Raw genomic sequence first — 21,834 nt, 5'->3', positions numbered from 1 at the left:
CACTAAAGAAAGCTAATCCTGAATGCCGATTCATCACCCTTCCCCCACTGACCTTTATATTTCACTTGGGGCCACAAGTAGGCCTGGGCTTTGAAGAGTAGGTAGGACTTCAATAAGTAAAGAATGGTCTATGTTAATGAATAGTATAAGCAAATGTCAACAGATGTGTTTGGGGAATGGTGGCTGATCCAATATGACAAGAATGGAAGAAACAATGAAGGAAAGAACAGTGTAATAAAAGGTTGAAAAGGTGCTGTTTTCACTGTACCTCTCAACCTCTCTGAGTTCATCCCTTCTCCTCCATTCCACCAGTTCCAGTTTATTGATGTGGCTACAAAAAGGTTCCAGCAGCAGCTTTGAACTACTCAGATAAAGCAATTCATTCAGTTCTGCTTGGATCCAGGTCTCTATCATAATGGATAGTAAAAAAAAAAAATGGGGGGAGGGACTTACACTTAAGGAACTCCCAGTATGATGGGAGAGAAGATCTCTAAGTCTAAGAGTACAAACAAATTTCCCCTAACCAACAATCCCCTGAGGCCCCAAAATCCATTTCCCTCAGCTTAGTGCTCCATCCTTATGATGCTTCCTATCACTTTGTCATTATATCAGTAACTAGCCTTAATAGACCTCGTTGGCATAATTTGTATTCCAACTTCTGCTCATTTGTTATGTTAAAGGGGAAAATAGTTAAATGACTTGGAGTCAGAGAAACTTAGGTCACATTCTGGCACTGCTACATATGACTTCTACATATGACCTCAGCAAGTCACTTAATCTTTATTGGTCTCAGTTTCCTCATTCGTAGAATAAGTGAGTTGGTTTAGATAATATCTCCATTTCCTGCCAGTTCTACATTGTATGATACTATGGTTCTCTGATCAAGGTATAACGTGAAGATGGGGGTAGAGGGAGGTGGGTAAGGTGGGCAAGGTAAGGAATGTGGCCTTTTTTTCAATATGCAACAAGCATAGAGGTTTTGTGATGGAGGGGAACAGGGATGGGCAACATGATTAGAGCAGTACATTGCATTAGGAAAATTAACCAAGTAGTGTCAGACAGATTGGAACAGGAAAGACCAGATGTAGGGACACTAGTTTTGGAGCCATGGAAAGTCCAGGGAAGAAGTGATGAAAGCTTCTCTTGTGGTGGAAAAGTTAACTATCAGGTTGCTACTCTCTGACCTGTGTTCAGGAAGGTAACCAGAAAGGCATAGCTTAGCATCATTGAAGAAGACTGGGAAGTTGATGCTGAAGAACTCTTTTGCAGGCCACCTGGGGAAACACCTGCACCTGGCCATGTGTGTTTTCCACAAATTGTCACTCCCTGCTTGTTCAATATGGAGAGGAGAAAAGTCTGTCCCTTGGTCCTTTGGGACTCTAAAAATAATGTAAAAGGAAAGTTTAAAAGGTATAGACTTAGGGGTAATGTCCTATTACTACTTTTTGTCTTATTTTTCATTATATGTTTTTGCTCTGAATTTACTATGTCCTTTGACTAGTGAAAGTAAATACCTCAGTAAGAACTTGTGAAGTATATAGTTTGGGTCCATGTAGACCCACAAAATATCTTGCCTCTGAGGTAGCTTTTCTGGAGGGCCAGAAGATAAGAAAGGAGTGCCTCATATGCCAAACTAGGAATCAAAGTCTAGTTCATTGTATTCTAGTTTGTGGACTCCATTCTCTTCCCTTTCCTGAATACCGGATCAACATTTGTGCTTCTCCAGTCTTGTGATACATCTCTAATTCTCCATAATCTTTCTTTTTTAATGTAACTCTGAATCTTTTACAAAGGGATAATTTACTTCAAAAGATATAATCACAAACACACAAATACATTCCCCTTAGCAATGGGAGACACAAACCCCTCAATGTTTTGTACCACTTAAGTCTCAGGAGAGGAGAAGGGGATTAAGTTCATGCCTTGGTTCTGTTGCAGTATGAGAGGTTGAGAGGTTGTGACCCTTCAAAGATTGACGTACACGATGGGTCGTCTAGAATGAATTCACAGACTTAAGCATTGTTTAAGTCAAGGTGGCAAAGTTTATTGTTATGCTTTTCAGTGGGCAAGGATTCTTAAGGATTCCTGCAACCTTAGAGTGGTACAGTTAAAGTTTATATAGGATAAAATACAATAAAGCATGTGCCAAATATGCTAACCAGGTGATTCAGGGTGGGATCAGGGAGTGTTAAGGAGTGGTCAGTTCTTAAAAGAACATGCACTTCTTGTACCTACTGCACAAGCGTTTTACCCAGAGTTCACTGGGAAAGGCCCACAAGGGGGGGGCCACATGGAGGTGTGGTTTTAGGCCTGCTATGTCACTAAGTTAACTAGTGTTCAGGGGTAACTGAGAGTTGTCCAGTCTGCCACCAATCAATGTCTTGTTTGACAAGATAGATGTAGGGAGTATACATATGTCTTGAGTCTAGAATACAGTTAATGAGGAGCCCAGGATGTAGATAATGAGGTAGGGTGGTATTATAGATAGTCCAGTGGGTCAGAATGTCTTTATGACCCAGTGCAAAGCCAGTTCAAACTAATAATTCCTTCAGATGCTGTTTGTAACTGCACCAAGGAGAGAGATAAAGGTCTGGGTCGGGCCCACTCATGAGTAATTGCTAGGCACAGTGTCCTTGGGCTGGGGAGAAACTGTCAGGGATAGTGTTTCTGAGGCTAGGGAGAAATTGGGGTCCAAGCACAAGCACCCAAACATAAGTACCCAAGCACCCCATCATTTCCTATTAGAGTCCAGCCCAAACCCTCTATGGGAAGAAGGGAGCAGGGAGGAATGTGTATGCAGGCACCAAGAATATTGGCAAGGAAGCTGTGGAGTAGGGGCTGTGAGAGAAGGGAGTGAATAAAGAATATGAAATTCTACATGTATGAAATGCAGTTTTTAAAAAGTATGTATTAAATTTATCATTGCAGAAGCAATGCTGCCTTGTTTGTCTATGTCCCATTCTGAACTTCCTTCTGCTGTCTTCTATGTATTTTTAAAAAATTTATTTGTGCACTTGTCCTTTTTTTTGTATTGCCATTTTGTATTGCCATTTCTATTGCCCTCTGGTGCTTTCCCACAATTCTCCGCCAATAAAATAACAACAACAATAAACAAAATGCTACCCTTATTTATAATAAGCAATTATAATCAAGCAAAACAAATTCACACATTGATCATGTCTGGAATGTGTGTCTCATTTTCCAGTAATGGTCCATCAGTCTCTGCCAAGATGCAAGAGGCATTTTTAATCATAAACCTTTTAAAGCTATGGCAAGCTAACCAAAATTTTTATGCCATTCATTTTTTCCCTTTAAAATGTAGTTATTGTATAAATTGTTCTCCTGGTTATGCTTGATTCCCTCTGTACCAGTTCATACAAGCCTTCCCAGATCTATCTAAATTCATCTTTCATTATTTCTTATAATGTGATAATATTCTATTACATTCAAATATCACAGCTTCTTCACTATTCCCCAATTGGTGAGTGTGTAATTTTTTTCCAGTTCTTTACTATAACAAAAAAGGCTGAAATAAATATTTTCATATATATGGATCCTTTCCCTCTATCTTTAATCTTTTGGGAATAATTGCCTAGTAGTGATATTTTGGATCAAAGATTATTCTCAATTTAGAGAATTTGGGATAGAGAGCCAAATGACTTTCTAGAGGGGTTGGACTAATTCACAGCTTTACCAACAATACATTACTTATTCTCCCACATTGCTTTCAGCAATTTTCATTTTCCTTTCTTTTTTGGTCAATGTGATATATTGGGTGGAACCTGGGAATTCTTTTCATTTGTATTTCTCTTATTATTAGTATTATGGAGCAATTTTTAATTTGGTTATTGATAGCTTGCTTTTGAGAATCCTGTGAATATCCCTATACCATTTATCTACTGAAGAATCTCTACAGTCTTTCAAAGAATAGTAGCTCAGAAATCATATCTCCTTAACTCTCAGTGACCAAAACTGGAAAAGTTAAGTCTGCAAAATCCTAGTTAACATCATTGGCTTCATAACTCAGAATTATGAGGGTTTGATAATATCTGAATTGTGTACCTTAATGACAAAGCATTTAAATTCCTTTAGTGGAAGCCTGTAGCCTGTTAAATAAAGATACACTCCTTTTCCTGGCAGTTAAGGGCTTCTTTTAGATTTTTACCAGAATAAATGACTCAGAATTACTTAGCAAATACACAGTTCTATTGTGTCTTGTTTTCATTGCCATTATGAAATTAGATTAGTGTTCCAACAGAAAGATGCTTGTCCTCAGGAGTAATAAAATCACTCGACACACTTAATTATATTTAAGAATTCAGGAAGCCTTTTAAAATCACTTATTGTATTTGTTACCACAATTTTTGTTCTTCACAGCTATATCCCTATACAATGAAACAGCTAGTTAATTTTCCACGTTAAGGTTATAGGGATATTGTAGGGGAGGCAAAGAAGTATTATTCATTTTGGGAAGGTGTAAGTACGGAAACTACAAAGTGAGATTTCATTATATCTATTCCTTTGATTGAAAGTATAATAATGCGTTCCTTATGGAGTTAAAATTTGCCCTGAAGAAAACCAAACTCAGGCCTACCTTAGGAATTACTGGAACATTTGCACTTGGTGTCTTGCAAAGCTGTTGCAAGAGAAGCATTATTATTAATATAGTAGATCTTATTTTAATGCGAAGGTCTTGTGGTTTATAAAGGAAACAGGCATCTGGAGTTCCCCAACTAAGTCTGAGGTCACTTTCTTTTCCTGTTGTCATGTTTTAACTTGAAGATATCAAAGGCTTTTGATTTTTCTCACATTGTATCAGTAGTTTATAACAATGTTGAGGCCGGAGTGGCAAAACTAACGCACAGAAGGATTTTGTGAACCTGTGAGACTCTAATAATGCTTTGCCAGGAAACACACACACACATACACACACACATATATATGTATGTATATGTATATATATGTATATATGTGTGTGAGTGTGTGTGTATGATCTCTACCAAGGTGTTGCCTCTTTTCTAAAATCTCAAAATACCCAAGGTCTAATTGTTCCCCATGCTCAACAGATTCCCTCATTTTATGAAAACCCAAAGAGAAATTAAGAAGTTTTAATGCTACTTTCATTCTTGTGTGAGTCCTGGGGTTCTTGATATCAAGGAAAGAATCATTGCAATGGATAGGGAAGGTCAATTGTCTAATCTGAGTGATTTTGCCTGCTCAGGATAGCACTCAGGAACTCCAGCTACAAAAAATACTAGTCCTGCCTCATGGCACCTAAAACAGAAGGAGGTATGGATAGAAAAACCCCAATCTTTCCCTCACAAGAAACTAGAGAAAAGGAAGAAAGATAACCTAAATCTCAGCCAAATAAGTATACCCTTGACCCCAGAATTCACTAAATTTTTGGCCATCTATTTGCTTTTCAGAGTGAAAGTAAAGTGGAATGGGGCTGTAAAATGATTAGGGATTATTTTCCTATTAGACAATTCAGAACAGCAGGTAAAATACAACAAATTTATGAGCCTGAGGATGGGTGACTGAACCCCTTGGACCCAGAGGATTCAGCAGTTTTTACCTGAACATACAGGCACAAAGAATAAAGGCTGAAAAGTCTGGACAATATTCTGTGAAACATTTAGCTCAGCCTTTTCTGTGACAAAGGATTTGCTGTTCCTGGAGAAATAGAATGATGTAGTGGATAGACTATTAGACTTACAATTAGAAAGAACTGGGACCAAATCAGCCTCTGGCCCTTATTAACTCTGTGACCATGCAATGATTACTTAACATTTTTGAGCCTCGGTGTCCTTATCTGAAAAATGGAAGTTAATAAAACCTGCAACACCTACTTTAGCTAGGTGGCACAGTGGATAGAACACTGGGCCTGCAGTCAGGAAGACCTTACTTCAAATATAGCCTCAGATACTTACTAGCTTTGTGGCCCTGGGCAAGTCACTTAACCTTCTTTACCTTGGTTTTCTCATCTGTAAAATAAGTCAGAGGAGGAAGTGTCATACTACTCCAGTATCTTTGCCAAGAAAAGCCCAAATGGAGTCCCCAAGAGTCAGACACCACTGAAATGACTAAATAACAATAAGAACACAGTTTACACTACTGTCATGAGGTTCAGATGAGATACTGTATGCAGAGTGCTTTGCAAACTTTAAAGTAATATGTAAAGTCAGTATTTTTCTACATGACGTAGGAATTGGTAAAAATTCATACCTTGAATAACTATCTTTACTGTTCTGTGTTTCCCTAGGGCCAACTCTCTTATGAAGATAAAAACCACACACAGGTGATTGAGTTTATTCTTCTGGGAATCCCACACACAGAGAAGCTGGAGGTTGTCTCTTTGTCATCTTCTTATTCATCTACCTCTTGACTTTGCTGGGGAACTTGCTCATCCTCTTGGCCATCATCTTCTCCTCTCACCTTCCCACACCCATGTATTTTTTCTTGGGATTCTTATCTACTTTTGACATATTTTTTTCCTTCAGTGAGCTCCCCCAAGTTGCTGATCTTTCTCTCTAGAAATAGCCAAGCCATCTCTCATAAGGGATGTGCCTCCCGACTCTTCTATAATTTTTTGGGTACACTGAGGGCATTCTATATTCTGTGATGTCCTATGACCATTTTGTTGCCATCAGTCATTATGAACCCCAGACATGTCCTAGCCACATGTACCTCATTGATGGATTGTATCCATGCCACTATACTGACATCACTCACTTTCCGTCTCCTTACTGCGGCCCTAATGAAGTAGACTGTTACTTACACGACATTCCTATTGTCCTACCTTTGGCCTGTGCTAACAACTCACTGATCCAGAGGGTGGGTTTCATTAATGTTGTCCTTCTAACTTTAACATTATTTTTCACTGTTCTTGTCTCCTATACCTGCATTAGAACAGCCATTTTGAGAATCCATTCAGCTGAAGACAGGAGCAAAACTTTCTCTACCTGCAGTGCCCACTTCACTGCAGTTATGTGTGCCAATGGACTAATTAACATCGTCTATTTTCAGTCCACACCCAACTCTTTGCTTGGTGATATGGTTGAAATTTTGAATAACATTGTGTCACCTAGCTGAACTACTAAATCTCTTCCCTGAGGGACAAGGAAGTAAAAAGAACCTTGGGAAGAGTTTTGTGTGGGGCAGGACTAACTTGCAGAGGTTTAAATAAGGAGGCCTCAGTCTCCTTGTTCAATCCCTTTAGCCATCTTATTATGCAACCTGTTGGTCACATTCCTATACTGTCCTCCACTAATGAAATGCCAGGCATGTCTCTGCTCTCTCTCTGTCATCATTTTCTGATTTCTGAATGGTATATGCCAGAAATGAGACCCACAGGAGAAATAGTAGTAGCATGAGTTCATTTTTCTCTTGAAGAACCCTCTCATTTGGATTCACTTTCCTTTTGGATTTTAGGAAGACTCTGTGACTAAGACAGCAATGACTGTAATGCCATAGAAATAGCCATCTTGAGGGCAGCTGGGGGCACAGTGGATACTCACTAGCTGTGTGACTCTGGGCAAGTCAACCCCATTGCCTAGCCAAAAAACAAAACAAAACAAAAACCTAGTAATAATTATCTTGAGGAAAATATTCCCTCATTGAAATATGGATATTTCTTTGAGGTAAAAAAAGGACAGTTTAATTCTGTTATTTCATTGGGGTGAGGAACTTCCTATATGGGAATGCCCTCCAACAATGTAGATCAGCAACTTAAAGTGCAACGTATTCTTAGCAAGTTGCTTGTGGTAGAGAGGTTGTTAGTTCTGCAAGATTACATATTCTGTATTTTTCTTAAACCATAGGACTGAAACCCATGTCTTCTGACTCCAAGCTAGGTCATCTACTATAACTGAAAAAAGGACATATTCTGACTATGGGCCATTAAGGGATGACTGAGCAGTATTGTAGTTTTCCTTTTCACCTGGCCATTGGAGGGGTGAGAGTCAACACAAGAGTGCTTAGGTCCAAGGAGCCTTTTTTTTTTTTGGCAGCATTACCTTACCCCACCCCAATTTATTTATTTATTTTTAGTTTTCAACATTCACTTCCACAAGATTTTGAGTTCCAAATTTTCTCCCCGTCCCTCCCTTCCCCCCACCCCATGATGGCATGAATTCTGATTCCCCCTTCATCCAATACATTCTATTTCCCCCACTCCCTCTTATGCCCTTTCCCTTCTATTTTCCTGTAGGGTAAGATAGATTTCTATACCCCTTCACCTGTGTATCTTATTTCCCAGTTGCATGCAGAAACAATTTCTAACATTCTTTACTAAAACTTTGAGTTCCAAATTCTCTCCTCTCCTCCCTCCACCCACCCTCATTGAGGAAGCAAGCAATTTGACATAGGCCATGCATGTGTAGTCATGCAAAACACTTCCATAATAGTTATGTTGTGAAAGACTAACTATATTTCCCTCCACCTTATCCCAGTCCCCATTTATTCTATTCTCTCTTTTGCCTTGTCCCTCCTCAAAAGGGTTTGCTTCTGAATACCCGCTTCCCCAATCTACCCTCCCTTCTATCATCTCTCCCTCTCTTATCCCCTTCCCCCCTACTTTCATGTAGGGTAAGATAGATTTCCATACCCAGTTGGGTGTGTATGTTATTCCTTCCTTAAGCCAAATTTAATGTGAGTAAAATTCACTTGTTCCTTCTTACCTCCCCCCTCTTCCCCTCTACTGTAAAAGTTTTTTCTTGCCTCTTTTATGTGAGATAAGTTACCCCATTCTACCTCTCTCTTTCTCCTTCTCCCAGTACATTTCTCTCTTCCCTTAATTTTTAAAATTCCCTTTAATTTTCTTTTTTAGATATCATCCCTTCATATTCAACTCACCCTGTGCTGTCTGTCTATATACATATTCCCTCCAACTACTCTAATAACAAGGAAGGTCTCATGAGTTACAAATATCATCTTTCCGTAGGAATGTAAACAGTTCAACTTTAATAAATTTCTTTTGATTTCTCTTTCCTGTTTACCTTTTCATGCTTTTCATGAGTCTTGTATTTGAAAGTAAAATTTTCTATTCAGCTCTGGTTTCTCAAGAATGCATGAAATTCCTTTATGTCATTGAATATCAATTTTTCCCCCTCATTGATTACACTCAGTTTTGCTGAGTAGGTGATTCTTGGTTTTAATCCTAGATCCTTTGACCTCCAAAATATCATATTCCAAGCCCTCTGATACCTTAATGTAGAAGCTGCTAAATCTTGTGTTATCCTGATTGTGTTTCCACATTACTTGAATTGTTTCTTTCTGGCTGCTTGCAATATTTTCTCCTAGACTTGGGAACTCTGGAATTTGGCTATAACATTCCTAGGAGTTTTGGGGGGATCTCTTTCAGAAGGTGATCAGTGGATTCTTTCAATTTCTGTTTTACCCTCTGGTTCTAGAATATCAGGGCAGTTTTCCTTGATAATTTCTTGAAAGATAATGTCTAGGCCCTTTTTTTTGATAATTACTTTCAAGTAGTCCAATACTTTTTAAATGATCTCTCCTCGATCTATTTTCTAAGTCAGTTGTTTTTCCAATGAGGTATTTCACATTGTCTTCTATTTTTTTCATTCTTTTGGTTTTGTTTTATAATTTCTTGATTTCTCATAAAGTCATTAGCTTGCATTTTCTCCATTTTAATTTTTAAGGAATTATTTTTCTCAGTGAGCTTTTGGAACTCCTTTTCCGTTTGGCCACTTCTGCTTTTTAAGGCATTCTTCTCCTCATTGGCTTTTCAGACCTCTTTTGCCATTTCATTTAGTCTATTTTTACAGTATTTTCTTCAGCATTTTTGGGGGGTTTCCTTTAGCAAGCTGTTGACTTATTTTCCATGATTTTCTTGCATCACCCTCATTTCTCTTCCCAATTTTTCCCCTTATTTGATTTTCAAAATACTTTTTGAGTTCTATGGTCTGGGACCAATTCATATTTTTCTTGGAGGCTTTGGATGTAGGAGCTTTGACTTTGTTATCTTTTTTTGGTTGTATGTTGTGATCTTCTTCGTCACCACTGAAAGGTTCTATGGTCTGCCCTTTTTTGCACAGTTTGCTCATGTTCCCAGCCAATTATTTGAGTTTTAAATCATTTGTTAAGGTAGGGGTGGAGGGTGTACTGTCCCAAACTTCAGGAGTTTTGTGCAGCTATTTTCAGAGACATTCCTAGGGACCTGTAAATTTTCAGTTCTTCCAAGGTGGCATGATCTAAGGTTTGCTCCTTTCCTGGCCTGTGCTTTGGTCTGTGAGTGACCACAAGCACTCTTTTCTGTCTTGTAATCTTGAGGAAGATTCTCTTTTTACCACCACTACCAGCTCCACAACACCAGTGCTCCTCCTTGCCCCAGGACTGCCATGCAGTACTGAGACCCAGATCCAAGCCCAGGTAAAGTAAGGGAATCTTGCTTCAGCACCAGCAAAGAGATTCCTAAAATCCCCCTCTGATCAGCTACTCAGTCACCCCATCTGTCATACCAAGAAAAGTTAAGCATAATCTTGAATGGAAAAAAAAAGACATTCAATGAATTGCCAGGCTTTCAGGATTTTGTTGCAAAAAAAACCCCTGAACTTAATAGAAAATTTGACATACAAGATCCAGGAGAAATATAAGGTACACATGAAAGACTAATTATGAGGGATTCAATAAGGGCAGACTGTTTACTTTTTATATGAGGAAATGTAAAACATATGTCTAAGCTTGTTATTAGTAATTGGATAGTTTGAAGGAAAGATTAAGGCACATCTGAGTATTATGTGATTCTAAAAAGTAAAAAAAACATTTAGGAAAAGGTAAAACAGTCATTATCTTATACAAATGAGGTACAAGAAAGAGAAATAATATAGAGGAATTAGATGGGGGAGGAGGGCTGGTAGTTCTGGAATCCTCATCAGCTATGGGTTAAAGAGAGAACAATACATATATACATACACACATACTATATATATATATATATATATATATATATATATATATATTTACACACATACATGTATATATAAAGGTGCAAAAGCCTTTTAAATTCAGGAAGAAAGAAAAGGCTGAGGGGAAGTGGAGGGGAGATAAGGGAGGTATTATTAGAGGGAACCCTACTCATCAGACCTGGGTTAAAGAGAGAAGAATATATACATTGAGAAGGGAATAAAAGTCTTCTAAATTTATAAAGAAGAAGGTGAGGAAAAGGACAAGGGAGGGGTATAGAAGGGTGTCTAGATTAATGGGAATGGGATAAAGAGGGAATACCATATATATTTGGAAGGCTATAAAAGTCTTCTAAATTCAGATACAAACAAGAGGATAAGGGGAAAAGGTGAAGAGGATAAGGGAGGGATCTTTGAAGGAGGAGTAACTTAAGTAATGGGGGGCAAGGTAGCAAGTAGAAGTAAAGCAGAGGAATCAGGAGGGATAGGAAATAAGAGATACATACAAACATAAAATAAAGATCAGGAGTAGAATTTATTAGGGAAAAAAAGCAGGTAGTAATCATGATCCCGGACAAAGTTAAAGCTAAAATAGATTTAATCAAAAGGAAAAAAGAGAGCAACTGCACTATATGTCAGCCATATTAATCAATATTGTTTCAGACTATTTAAAATAACTAAACACTATAAGGTTGGTATTTTGCCATGGTGTAGGAAATGATGAGTTGGTGGACTTTAAAAAATATGGAAAGACTTGGACTTATGAAGGAAGATGTTATCCATCCTCAGAGAAACAGAACAAATAAGTACAGTATGGTCTTACATAGATGCATATGAATGTATATGCCTATGTATTAGTACAACTATAGATAGCTAAGCATATGTAAGTGTATATATATATGTGATATATATGTATATACACTTGTGTGTATATGTGTATGTATATGTTTTTTGTGTATATATTTATGCGTGTGTATGTATACACACGTGTGTGTGTGTGTGTGTGTGTGTGTGTGTGTGTGTGTGTGTGCTTAATTGTAACCTTGGGGGAGGGGAAGGGAAGGGGGAAAAAGAACAAAGTAAAAAGTGCACAGCAGAGAACAAAAGAAAACTCACAAGGAAGTAATGAAAAGATGGACAGCTCTGAACACAATGTGAAGCATTCATTATACTTTCTTGAAATGGAAATTTTTTCCCATTGTTCAATCATTTTATTTATTTTTTAAATTTTATTAATTTATTTTGATTTATCAACAATCACTTCCATATGCTTTTGAGTTGAAAATTTTTCTCCCCCTTCCTCCCCTCACCCCCCCCCAAGATGGCCCATAATCTGATATAGGCTTTACATTTACATACCCATTAAACATACTTTCACATTAGTGAAGTTGTAAGTAAAAATTAAAACCAATAGGAAGAACCATCAGAAAGATGAAACAAAACTCAACAGAAGGTAAAAATAAGTAATAGTGATTCGACTTCCATAGTTCTTTCTTTGGATGTGGACAGCATTTTCCATCCCGAGGCCTCTGGAGATGTCCTCGTAATACTGAGAAGGGTTCAGTTTAACAATCGTAGTCATTGCATAACGTGGCTGTTATTGTGTACAAAGTCCTAATGGATCTGCTCACTTCACTCAGCATCAGACCATATAAGTCTTTCCAGGTTTTTCTGAAGTCAGCCTGTTCATCATTTCTTATAGCACAATAGTATTCCATTACATTTCATATACCACATCTTGCTTAGCCATTCCCCAATTGATGGGTATCCTCTCAATTTCCAATTCTTTGCCACCACAAAAAGAGCTGCTATGAATATTTTTGTACATGTGGGTCCTTTTCCCATTTGTTTGATCTCTTTGGGATACAGCCTTAGTTGTGCTATTGCTGGATCAAAGGGTATGCACATTTTTGTAGCCCTTTGGCCATAGTTCCAAATTGTTCTCCAAAATGGTTGGATCATTTCACAACTCCACCAACAATGTATTAGTGTTCCAATTTTCCCACAGAAATGGAAATTTTTTTGCTGTATATTTTGAATCTTCTCTTATTTCTGCTGTGCACATGGCAATGTTATTTTTTCTTTCCTTATTTTTTACTTAAGTTTTAGTATTTAGTCTATAATACATTTCTTCTTCTTTTCTTATTGTGTATTTAAATTTTAATATTTAAGTTTAAAATAAATTAATAAAAAAAAGAAAGAAAGCTCAGATTCCTTGGGTGGCTGTCATAACAAGATCTTTCCCTTTGTATTCGTTTCTTATCCTCCCAAGAATGTAAGTTCTTTCACAGTAGACATTATTTCATTTTTTACTTGGAAGGAAACCCCACGCTTAGCTGTAGGTCTTGTACATGGTCGGCAATTTTTAATAAATTTATGAAGACTTGAATTATTGAATTTTTATATCTGTTATCACTGCAATGAACCTCTCCAGGGAATGTTGCTCTGGTTTTTCTTTTTTTATTCTATTTTATTTTTATCCCTATAACCTGTTAACTTCTTGGACATCACTTTTGACTGAGGACCTCTTTGCCCTAGATTTACTACCTGGAGTAAAGATGGCCTTCAGCCAATCAATTATGCTCTACCCTTAGACCTTCAAATAATCATGCAATTATAGAATTTCATAGTTCAAAAGGACCTCAGTGGCCATCTACTCCAATATATACCTGAAAAAATTTCTACAGCATCTTTAATAAGTGCTCATACTTCTTTTTCTTGACAACCATCAATGAGGAGGAATTCAGTAACTCTCAAGCTAATTTTGGATAGCCTTTTTGTAAGGAAGTTTCTTCTTATATTAAGCCTGTGTGTGTGTGTGTATTTACAACTCACTGCTCTTTTATTTGTTACAAAACTCAAACTTTTTCTCCCTCTCAATCACACCTAACCTTGAAAGAAAGAAGAAAAGAAAGCTAAAACCCTTTTTGACAAATATGCATAGTGGAGCAAAAGAATTTACTATATTTGTTGTATCAAAAAAAGTATATCTCATTCTTTATTTTGGGTCTCTTACATATGGTTTCTCCACATGCATGTCTGGTCATGTGTGTTTTTTTGTTATTCCCTTCCCATGCATATGTGCTGACCACATTTGTTGCATACATATGTATTTTCAAAGCATGCTACTTAATACATATCTGCTTTTCACACTGATAGTTTAAATACCTTATTTATTCTAAAAACATTTATTAAGAATCTATTATTTTGGGGCAGCTAAGTGGCACAGTGAATAGAGCGCTGGTCCTGGAATCAGGATGACCTGAGTTCAAATGCAGTCTCAGATATTTGTCACTTACTAACTGTGTGACTGTGGGCAAGTCACTTAACCCCAATTACATCACCAAGGGGAAAAAAAGAGTATACTATTTGCCAGGTATTATATTAGGTCCTGAAGAAACAAAAACTTTCCCTCAAGAAACGTACATTCTAGAGAAGGGAAACAATGTATAAACAGATGAGAAAAAAAATACGTGTCGAACAAAGTAAATAAAAATTAAAATCAGGGTTTAAATGGCACTAACTACTGGGAAAATCAATATGGGACTTATGTAGGAAGTGACACTTCTGTGAAGCATTGAAGAAAGCTACATAAGCCCCTGTATACTGAGAATGAGTATATATAAATCTGATATGAATCCTATCTAGTAAGAACCTACATATTTCTAAGAAGTAGGGGGTATAGAAATTCAAATATGGGGAACAGCCTGTGCAAAGGTATGATAATGGGAAATGTATAGCTCATGGCTCACTGAATGCCTTTCCTCCCAAGAGGAATGGGCTCTCAAGATTGTGGTCTCACATGCACTGGACCCAATCTTGCAGATGGATCCCAAATGGATCATCTCTCTTTGGCCATTGTTTCTGATGGGGTACTTGAGTGCCTGTACTTGGACCTCAATTCTGAGATCATACTTCTCCCTAGCCTAAAGGCACTATCCCTGATAGTTTTCTCCCCAGCCCAAAGACCCTATTGCTGGCAATAACACATGAGTGGGCCCAGTGAGGCAAATTATCTCTCCCTGTTACAAGAACAAGCTGACCTCTGTAGAATTTCCCTTGCATGAATAGTACTATCTTGTACCAGCAGAACTATGAAGTACTGATTCCCACAGTTACCATATGTAATCCAGAGGTAAAGCTATAGATGTCAACTTCCAAAGCTATCTTGTTTCAGATATAACAGACCAAAAACATACCTCTTAGGACACCCCCTTCCCTGAGGTTTCCAGTAAAAAATGATGCTGGTGCCTAAGGTTGTATGTTACCACCCAATTAGTATACTTTCACATAATCCACTACTTTGCCTATATAAGCTTTAACATCATTCCTGTTAGGTTGCAAATTCCCTAAGGAGCTCTGCCCACCATTGCAAGTTCCTTGAGAATCCTCTCCTGCTGTATAGCATAACAAGAAATCTTTGCCACCTTGACTTAAAGAATGCTTGAGTCTGTGAATTCATTCCAGACCACCCTGTCCTATACTCCAGTCTTTGAGAGGTCTCAACCTCTCAGACTACAACATTTCTACTCAGATTTTACTCTGGAAAAATTTCTCAAATAAAGTTTTGGTATAATTTTTGTCCAAATTTCCACAACTATGGTCATAGGCTTCTCAAGTCCCATATAAGTATTCAAAGTCAAAAATGCATATAGTAGTTAACAAATTTATTTCAACCTTTAGAAAATGCAAAGGACTCATAGGAATCCACAAACAGATATAGAAAATATATAACACACTAATGACAAATCCTCAGAAAAATCTGAACTCATGATTTCCAGCAAAACAATACTTTACCACTGCGATGAACTCTTAGCTTTCTGACAAGTTCCTACACAGTACCTCCCAGATTCATTGCCCTCTGTGGTTTAGTCTCCCCAATTTTCTAAACATGCTGTGCAGCTGCTGTATAAAAAAACTGCCTTTCCATGGGACCTATATTATCCAAATAACTCACAGTAATTGTGTGGGGAGGAAAGGAGGGCTGTTGGTAGTAATTAATGGTAAGGTTATGCTCTTTCCTTTCTTCCTCCCACCCATTAAATGTCATAGTTCTACTTTTCCATTGCAGAGATCACGTGGACATTCTTTTTCTTTCTCTAAATGTTATGTTGCTAAGGAAATCCCCGCTATAGGTGGTTCCAACTTGAAATTTGAAATTGAAACTACTTTTGAGGGAAAACACAAAGGTGATGTGGTCCGAGATATTTCATTTTAGGCCAAGTAGGAAAGTACATATCTACTTCCACATATGTTTTTTCAAGATTTCAATCATTGTCTCTGCTTTTGTCATTTCTTGGTCTAGGGAAGTACATGATCAGACCTCTTTTCTCTGACCTGTGCTCACAGATAGTAACAAAAAAGAAGAATGCTGGGAAGCCCAAGGTCAGAAACTCCTTTCTCAGGCCACCTGAGCAAATGCATGCATCTTGCAACATACTTCCATTCTAAGGTGCCATTAAATTCTCCCAAAGGGGATACAGGGAGAGGAAAATAACCTTTTTCAAATGTTATACTCCTGAAGGTGAAGAAGCCAAGTGGGTGGTATTGGGTATTGCTATTTTCTTACGCTATTTCATTAAATGCCATTTCTTTGAGTGAATTTATTCCCCTTGATGTATAGTGAAAGTACATACATTGGTGAGGATTTTTAAACTGTGGACTGAATGGACATAAAATCACCCTGATTTGGGGCAGATTTTCTGGGGAATGATGTCTCAGATGCTAAACCAAGAATCAAAGTCATGTTCACTGGAGTAAGTTGGCTGGCTCCATTCTTATCATTAAAAAAAAATCAGATGAACATTTTTCTTTCTGCAATCCTGTATTGCCTCTCTCCAGATTTATTTAAAAATCGTTGACAGTGTCAATCAGTCAACAAACATTTATTAAGTGTCAACTATGTGTCAGCCACTGTGGTAAGCACTGGAGATATAAAGAAAGATAAAAGATAGTCCATGGTTTCAAAGAGCTCACTGTTTAAAAGGGGAAGTGGTGGTGGTGGGGAAGAACACGCAAACAACTATGTATAAGCAAGATATGTACTTGATACATTGGGAGTAATCTCAGAGGGAATGTGTCAAAATTCAGAAAGATTGGGGGAAGTTTCTTTTAGAAGGAGGCACTTTAGCTGAGACTTGAAGGAAAGTGGAGGCGTCAGGAAATGGAATAAGGAGGAAGAGAATTGCCAGCATAGGAGTAGTCTGTGAAAACATCTCTAGATAGGAAATGGAATGTCACGTGTGAGGAATGGCAATCAATCAATAAATATTTATTAAGCTACTACTATATGTCAGTCACTGTGCTAAGTACTGAGTATAAAAAAAAAGAAAACAAAACAAGAGGCAAAAGATAGTCCTTGCCCTCAAGGAGTTTACAATCTAACGGGGGAGACAACAAGCAAACAAATACATACAAAGTAAGCTTTATACAGGATAAGGAGGAAATAATTAACAGAAGAAAGTCATTGGAATCAAAAGCTGTTGAGGAAGCTTCCTACAGAAGGTGGGATAATAGTTGGGGCTTAAAGGAAGTCAAAGAGGTCAGTAGAAGGAGTGGAGATGGGGGAGCATTCTAGGCATGTATAATTCCAAGCCAGAGAGAATGCCTAGAGCCAAGAGATGGAGTATTTTGTTTGTGGAACAGCCAGGAAGCCAGTGTCACTGGAACAAAGAGGATGTGTCAAGTAGTAAGGTATAAGACTGGAAAGACAGCAAGGGGCTAGGTTATATAGGGCTCTGGATGGTAGAGCATTTGTATTTGATCTGAAATGCAACGAGAAGCCACTGGAGTTTATGGAGTGGGGGAGGGGGACATGCTTGGACCTGCACTTTAGGAAAAGCACTTTAGTGGCTCATTGGAGGATGGATTGGAGTGGGCAGAGACTTGAGGCAGACAGACCCACCTGAAGCTATTGAAATAATTTAGTTGTGAGGTGATGAGGCCTATACAAGGAAGCCAGTGTCACAGGATGGCAGAGCAAGTGAGGGGAATAAACCGTAAGAATGGGAGAGTAGAAAGGAGGCAGATTATGAAAGGATTTGAAAGTCAAACAGAGGGCTCAGATTCTTTAAATCTAGTGAAGGGCTCAGATTCTTTAAGAGTCTAGCCAAGGGCTAAGATTGTTAAAATCTGGCCCACTTGCACTGGCAATACAAATCCTTATATTTCTTAAGTGTCTGCCCAATATGACTGATCTTTAATAAACATTGTCTTTGGCTGAAAGAAGACTTGGGCTGAATTAATTGGGCAAGACCCACTTGTCATGATTTTGGGGTCCCAGTACCCCTAAACCTCTAGACCTCAACTTATGGTTCCCTCACCAGGAAACACTGCCTAATCTCAAATTCTTCTCTAGCTAAGACTGGAAGATATGTAAGCCTCTCCCCCTTCTTTCTTGCCCTGCAGCTGGGGTCACTCTCCAAGCACCAAGGAAGACTCAGAGGCGCTTTTCTGGTAGGCAGCTATGAGACTGTCTCCCACTTGGCCTGACATTCTCAGGCTCTCAGTCCACTGGTTCAGTTCAAGGCCATGGACCTAGGTACACCTTCCATAGCATAGAGAATAAGGATGGACACCCTATCCAGAACCATATGCCCAATTCTGTCAATTCTCTCAGTGCTAGGGAATTGGAAAAACTGCAGGTGCTTTTTGGTTCCCTGAGCCTTACTTACTCCTTTCCCTCTACACCCCTGAATCCTCCTTCCTGGAGGTTACAGGAAAAAGTTAGAACAGCTAAAAACATCTCAGGAGATTCTGGAGGTTTTGTGATCAATCATTAAGGAGTTTTGAAACACCTCCCTACAACTCTGGTAACTCCCTTCTCCCACTCCCCTTAAGTCAAGAGGGTATCTTTGTTAACCCCTCTCATAGGAGAAGAGAATTTCACCCTCCCCCACTCACCTTCAAATTCGACCTCCTCCACCTCGTGAAAGGAAGGAGGGGGGAGGGGCAGCAGGTATAGCATGGACCTTACTAGCAAATGGCCTTGGGCAACCTTTGCCTGGAAGCATCACCCAGGTTTGCACATTCTGCTTACCCCCTTCAACTCCCAGCAGCTGTGGGGAGAGAAGGAAGGGGGATGGATCAAGATAAAGAAACTAGCCTCAGAACTTGGGTAAGCACACTCTCTCTTTTTTTTTTGTTTGTTTTTTCCTAGTCAGTGGGGTTAAGTGATGTGCCCAGGGTCACACAGCTACTAAATGTCAAGTATCTGAGGCTGGATTTGAACTCAGGTCTTCCCAACTCCAAGGTCAGTGCTAGATCCACTTCATCACCTACAGGCCCCAGCACACTCTTTTAAAGTTTAGTTTTAACTTTTAATGATGAGATGTTGATTTTATGTGCAAAGTAATTTTGAAATGCATTTAACAAAACTGAAGTCACCTGATTGGTAAAGGTTTGTTTCAAATTTCAAATTGGTGAACTTTTTGTATCAGTTATGTCAAGCAACTTTTCATAATCTGGTTACAACTAAAACAATTTGACTATTGTTGATTATTGTTTTAATGTGTAAACTTGCCAAAAAGCTTTTTGACTTGAATGTGTAATCATTCAACACCCCCAAACAACTGAAATTAAATCAGAAACATCTTCAGTTTGGTTTGGGGAGAAGAATTTCAATGATAATTGAAGTGAAAGTAAATCTCTTGGCAAATTCATTTGTGTAATTATTGAACCCAGGGGTGAAAAACTTCTACTTGCAAAAGTGTTATTTAAACTTTTGAAAAAGTAACAAGATCAGATAATCCTGCAGGTCAAATGTAAATGATTTTAATGGGGCCCTTACACTTTTGCTTCTCCCTATATCCGAGCCCTGCACTCTTTTCTGTCAGATTTCTGTCTTCCACACTGAGGGCCATTCACCTACAGTTGGTATCAAATAGCGGGTACCAGCCAATGTCCCCCCCATCATCCTCTGGATGCAGCCTATGCTAGGCTCCAGTCAACCTCTTCTTTGGGACACCCTCAGGGCAGGGACAGCTCTACACCCCTTGCCAGCAGGAAGCAGTTTCAGAAGCCAAGACCTTCGCCCTTCACCTCAAAAGAATTTGGGTCCCATTTGTTTGAGGGGGGATGATGGGGATGGGATCTGAACCCCTAAAAGGAAAAGACCATGTCTTTGGGATCTGGACCCCAAAAAGGAAAAATCCTGGACTTTCCCATCTGGCCAAGGAGTCTATAATCCTATTAACTGGCCTTTCATTGTGGCTATGTCCAATCTCTCCATTCTGTTCTGTTACCTCCTGATTGCCCCTGGTCACTTCCCACCCTTAATCCTAGCTAGACTCCATTCTTCCTTGGCCATGTAATCCAGATCCAGTTTACTGGCCACTCCCATCCAGATCCTCCTTAGACTCCTCCTACAGTCACCTCAAACTACTTGGCCACTCTTAGATCCCTCCCACAGTCTTTCTGTATATAAGGTCCATCTTGTCTCTATTAAGGGGCTCAGATTCTTAAAATCTAGCCAGAGGCTCAGATTCTTTAAGTGTCTAGCCAAGGGCTCAGACTCTTAAAATCTGGCCCACTTGCATTAGTGACACAAATGCTTAGATTCCTTAAGAGTCTGCCTAATATGACTGATCTTTAATAAACCTTGTCTTTGGCTGAAAAAAAAAGTCAGAGGATTCCATCTTTGACTCTGGAGGGTAATAGAGACACACTAGAATATATTGAATCATCAGTCATGTAGCCAGACCTGTATTTTAGAAAGATGTGAGCCAGTGAAACACAGCTTGATTGATACAGTCCCAGGCCCTCATTTTCAGTATCTTGCCAGAATGGTAACATTGGGATTAATAGTCCTACTTCTCTATTCTTCATTCTCATTTCTCTGTTCTGCACTGTAACCTTTCCATTAGGTAATTTAGAAAATACCTTCATTGGTCCACTAGATCAGAGCTTCTTAACCTTTTCCCACTTGTGACCCCTTTAGATAACAGGGAAATCCCCAGAGATATAAGAGATGCTCTGTCTCTGTCTCTTTCTGTCTGTCTGTCTGTCTCTCTATATATGTATACATATATGTATACATATGTATACACACATACATATGTATGTATACACATATATACATATACATATACATATATATGTGTGTAGATATACTCAAATCCAAAGGTTTTTTAGTCTTCATGTAAAATGTAGTTCCCCAGACCCTGCGCTTTGTCACGGAGGCAGCACACTAAGACTATTCCTACTAGTAGCTGTTTTCTTCTTTCTCTAGTGAATAGGATTAAAGTTTGTTAAAGCTCTTTCTGTGCTGGATGATGCTTTTCACCTGAACTCCCTGAAATGACAGAAGATCAATTTGGCAAATCTGTTAGCAATCATATTCCTTTAACATTTTGTGACACAGATAGGAACTTTAAGACCATAAAACCCCCATAATCACTACTGACTAGAACCATTACTGACTTAGAACCAAGAGGGACCTCGTACTAGCTGGACTTCTTAATTTATGACAAATACGTATTAGTCATTTCTAAAACTTTGTATTACTAACTATTGACCAAAACTCCTTCAGTTGGCATTTAAGGTCCTATCTTACTCTGTCTCTCTGCCCTTCTCTTTCTGCCAACTAGATAAGGTATAGCAAAGTTTAATGCAATGCTCATTTCTGTTGAATGACTTATTTTCCCACTGTTTGCAATTATGAAATCAAGTAGGTTTTCAACTAGATATTGTTGTTGTTGAGTCATTTCAGTCATGTCTAACTCTTTGTGACCCCATTCAGGTCATGAAGTGATTTTCCAGTTCTTTCTCCAGCTCATTTTACAGATGATGAAATTGAGGCAAAAAGGATTAATTGACTTGTCCAGGGTCACATAGCTCCTAAGTGTCTGAGGCCAGATTTTAACTCAGGAAGATGAGTCTTCCTGACTTCAGGCCTAGCACTTTATTCATTGTT

The 21,834-nt window shown here is 38.6% G+C and overlaps 1 pseudogene; it reads left to right on the top strand.

The window, feature by feature from the left end:
- Positions 1 to 2,290: 2,290 nt before the first annotated feature.
- Positions 2,291 to 7,373, top strand: LOC110207121 (olfactory receptor 10N1-like; annotated as a pseudogene).
- The last annotated feature ends 14,461 nt before the right edge of the window (positions 7,374 to 21,834 follow it).

Source organism: Phascolarctos cinereus, unplaced genomic scaffold, assembly GCF_003287225.1.
Source record: "Phascolarctos cinereus isolate Bilbo 61053 unplaced genomic scaffold, phaCin_HiC Scaffold_726;HRSCAF=1367, whole genome shotgun sequence".
NCBI classification, from domain to species: Eukaryota; Metazoa; Chordata; class Mammalia; order Diprotodontia; family Phascolarctidae; genus Phascolarctos; species Phascolarctos cinereus.
This window is presented reverse-complemented; position numbering and strand designations above follow the sequence as displayed.